Below are 4,921 nucleotides of genomic sequence, written 5' to 3'. Positions count from 1 at the left end.
TATTTCTGCAATGCAAAATTCAAAGAAGACATTTTCAAAATGAAAGAAAATGCTCAAGAGAACATTTTGTAAAGTAGTCTGAAGAGTAAAATAGACAGTCACCAGACAGGTAGGTTTCTTTAGATTTTGTCTAAATGTTTTACAATTGCAAATGCACTTTCACATAAGTCGAATGCGTACATCCTCATAAAGTACATCTTGTAAATTTGCTGTCATGAGCACAGCTATTCTTGTACAGCATATGCACATCTGCCTACTTTATATTCAAGCTCTCATGAAATCTTACTTTTACATATAAATGCAAGATAAAGGGCTTAACATTTCTATCTGAACTAACTTGGGATTCCAGACATGAATGCAGCAAGAGCACACAGGTAGGCGGCAGATTTTGAAGTCATTTAGGCATATGAAACCTGGGTTTATGTGTGCAAATGCCTTGTTATAAGATTGCACAAGGATTGTGCACGTTTAAGCAAGTGTGTAACTTGATTTTGAGCATACTTTGATGTGCACCAAAAATAGTCATGGGGGGGGGGGGGGGGAGGGTTTAGGTGGAGTTGGAATTTAGGCACAGACTTGTGATCTTAAAAGGTATATGCATAAATTCACCCACACAAGTTTTGTCCTGCAAATAGCATGTCTAAACAATTCAGGTTAGTTTGTGAGCATTCTTATGGATAATTTTCAAAGTGAACCTATGCACATCAGTTCATTGTGAAAATTAGCATAACTTCTGCAGTTTATGAATGCACAAATTATATGGGTTGTTATAAAATTACTCTCAAAATATGGTTATATTTCTAGTACCAGGTATCTAAAGAAACATGAACGCTTATATACCTGCAGCTGGATGTCGAAGACAATGGATTATGTTTTACCTTTACAGTTTAAAGCCTCCCTTAAGTGAATAGCAGCAAGTATCCAGATTTTCATAAGTAATGATTATCATAAAAGGTCAATTCAGGAGATATTCAAGGCTTACAAAAATGTGTTCACCATGGCTTGAATAAAAATATTTGGAGTGATCAGTTAAGTGGAACCACTAGAGACATTCCTTTTCTCAGCTTCTGGATTAGCAAAAATGCTAATATACATATACATATGTGGGATTTAGTCATGTAACTCCTTTTATGGGAAAGATTTGTTCATATTATATTCTTACCTCCCATGGAAAATCATGGAAGCCATATCATGGCACATTCTGCCCTTTTACTCTTTCATTTTCAGTTCCCATGAAATGTGAAAGACGTGTTAGCACATTCAGGAATTTTTCTAGATAAAATGAATGACTGCTTCATGAAACTGTTGGAAAAAGAATGAACAAAAGGGGGAGCTATTTTAGAAATTATCCTTAATGGGACACATGATTTGCTGTGACAGATAACAGTGTTGAAGCCATTTCACAATAGTGATCATAAAATGATCAAAATTGACTTGATAACTGGAGAGAGGACATTAAGGAAATTTACTGTGATAGCATTTAACTTTTAAAGGGAGACTATAATTAAAGGAAGAAAATGGTTAGGAATAAACTGAAAGGAACAACTGCAAAGGTTAAGTTTACATCACACATGGATATTGTTTAAAAATATCATCATGGAAACCCAAACTAGACATATTCCACACCTTAAAAAAAAATGGGAGGAAGGTCAAATAACTGCCAGCATGTTTGAAAAGTGAGGTGAGAGAGATGATTCTAGCCAAAAAAACACCTTTCAAAAATGGAAAAGGGATCTGAATGAAAATAGCATAAGCACTTGAAAGTTAAATGTAAAGTATACTGATAGGGACGGCAAAGACAGAATTTGAAAAGAAGCTTGCGGTGGAAGTAAAAACTCTAATAAAATCTTTTTCAGGTATATTTGAAGCAAAAAGCCTCTAAGGGAGTCTATTTGACCATTAGATGATCAAAGGATAAAAGGGACACTAAAGGAGGACAAGGCTATAGCAAAGAGATTAAATGAAATCTTTGCTTAGGTCTTTACTGAGGAAGATGTAATGCAGAAGTGGTATTTAAAAGTAATGATTCAGAGGAACTGAAACAAATCTCAGTGAACCCATAATATATAATAGGGCAAATTGACAAACTAAAGAATAGTAAATCACTTGCACCAGATGGTATACATCCCAGAGACCGAAAGTACTGAAAAATAAAATTGCATACTTACTATTAGCACTCTGAAAGCTACCATTAAAATCAGCTATAGTACCTGAAGATTGGTTGAAGGTTGCTCTTCCCTAAGTGCATCACATTGCACTTGTCCACATTACATTTTATATGCTATTTGCTGCCCAGTCTCCCAGTTTTGCAACATCCTCTTGCAGTTTCTCACAATCCTCTTGTGATTTGACAACTTTGAATAATTTTGTGTCATTGGCAAATTTGATCACCTCCCCTGTGTGAGGTCATTTCTGCTGAGGTTGCCATGTATACAATCCAGTAAGGTAGGTGCAGCAGAGATGAAGCCCAATGTGGGATAGATGGGGCCCCATTTCCCATTATCTCTTATATGTTGGTTCCACAGTAGCTGTACACTCCAGTGTGGCATGGCATAGTTTTCCAACTGGGGATCTCGGGATTTGAGCCTACAACTTTCTGACTATACCTGGCACTGAGTTTAAATGAGCAGTCACCTTAATCACACTAGTAGGAGAACCCTTCCTAACTTGGGTGCTCATATACCATTCTAGAACAGGATATGGACTCTATCTAAACCTTTATTTAAGACCCCATTTTTGCTGCCATATGTGATACTTTCATGCTGGATGTGCACTGCACATTGCTGCAGCATACATTTAGGGCCCCTTGGGACTTGAATCTGATAACCTTCTGGCTCCAGACCAGGGACTTTACCATTGAACTAAAGCAGCAGATCCTCAAGCTAACCTAGCAGAAGAACCCTATCTCCTTTAAACTGGTTGCTCATATCCATCTCCTTATAATCAATTCCTTTCACACTCACCTTTGTTTTTTGTGTTTTATGTTGCTATGAACTTTGGGATACTCCCTGCATCCTTGACAAGTCACTTTTTCTCCCATTAGCTTAAGTGTCCAATTAGATTGTATGCTCTTCTGGAAAAGAACTCAATCTATCTGTTCAAGAACTTAAGAAGTGCCATACTGTGTCAGACCAATGGCCCATCAAGCTCAGAATCCTGCCTCGTACTGTGGCCAATCCAGGTCACTCGGAAATAATTGGAAGATCCTTTCTCTGTTGATCATTTCCAGATGCAGGAGCTGGTGATTCCCATGCTTGCCTGGCTAATAAGTGTCAAAGGACCTGTCCAAATGTTTTTAAACCCAGCTATGCTATTAATGTTGACCACATCCCCTGGTAATGAATTCCACAGCTTAATTGTTCAGTGCCTGAAAAAAATAATTTCTTAAATTTGTTTTAAATCTTCTACCAGTTTGCAATTTGCGGTATATCATCCTGATTTAGAGCATAATGTACAATTCTAGAATAAAAAAATAAATAAAATAATGAAAGCGGTGCAGGGGATGAATATTGAATGATCTGGGTAAGGAAAAGGTCTGCACTGTAAGCTGAAAGGTCAATGCATTATCTTAATAGACAGAGCAATTCATTCATTGATGATGTTGAAAAATCTCATAGGTAAAAAAAAAATCCTTTTTAACACATGCTGACCTTCCATACCAGTAGTTCTTTATATTTTATATCTTGCAAAGATATTGTGGGTAGATATTTGTGGACTCAGCCATTTTCTATATGTGATTTGATGATGGCCTTTCTCTCATTATATCCTATGAAGCCTGACCCCAGTAGTGTTTGAGAGAATATTTAAAGGATGCATAGCTGTGATTGAAGTTTGGTCAAATGTTTTTGGTTTCTTGTCTTTAGATCTTGCTGACACCACTTATTGACCATGCTCTGTGTGCTTCTTCCATTCAATTCCAGATATCGCTGATACCATCAGAGTGATGTGGCATGTCCAAAAATAAATAACTAGTCTTGGGCATATTAGAATGAGACAGATAATTCATTCCACTCCATGGAGAGAGTTGTGCATAAAATCACTCATTGTAAAATAGGATTGTGGACCCTTGTGTTTGGGTGAGTTTGGCTCAAGCTACAGGAGGACCCTGTAGGTCCTCACTGCCAACTGGTGGAGCAGATAGGTGCAGAGACTGGACAAAAGCTTTGCCTATACCAACCCCCTTTCCCTCGGGTTGAGCCTTTGGGTTCCAGGGGCTAGCAGGTGGCAGTCTCTGGGGTATAGGCTGAGGTCAGAGGCAGGCAAATGACAGGAGTCCAGGCTAAGGTCAATGGCAGGTGGCACGCAAGAGCAAAGATAATCCAGGCTAGGGTCAGTGGCAGATGGCGGGCAAGGGTAACGAGAGTCTAGGCTAAGGTCAGTACCAATGGCCAGTCCAAGAAGATAGAATACGGGCAGGCTGATGGAAGAGGACAAGGCAGGCTGGGCTGGAGAGATGAAGCAGGGGCAGGTTTGGAGAGATGAGGCAGGAACAGGCTGGAGCAACAAGGCAGGAACAGGCTGGTGCGATGAGGCAGGAACAGGCTGGAGAGATGAGGCAGGCTCAGGAATGCAGCAACTCACATTTCAGGGACTGAAGTCAACCCGTTGCTGAGGCGAAGATGGTCCAAGCCAGCCCTATATAGGACAGCGGGGATGTTGTCATCAGGAGGTGCCACCAGCACTTTCCTGCTGTGGTGTCTTTAAGAGGTGGGAAATGCAGTGCGTGCATGCCTAGGAGGGCCCCATGAGCTGCTTAGTGCTGGAGATGAGGCAGCAACGTGCTGCAGAAGGCAGAGGTTGAGTGGGTGTGGAGTCCATGAGTGGTGCAGCTCTTCGAGCCCTGGAATGTAACATTATACACTTATTAGCGGCCTATTCACCTCTGTCTGAGCTCCTGAGGAGACAATTCTCAAACTTAGTA

This window comes from Rhinatrema bivittatum, chromosome 13 (assembly GCF_901001135.1).
Source record: "Rhinatrema bivittatum chromosome 13, aRhiBiv1.1, whole genome shotgun sequence".
Taxonomy (NCBI): Eukaryota; Metazoa; Chordata; class Amphibia; order Gymnophiona; family Rhinatrematidae; genus Rhinatrema; species Rhinatrema bivittatum.
Note: the sequence above shows the minus strand (reverse complement) of the source record.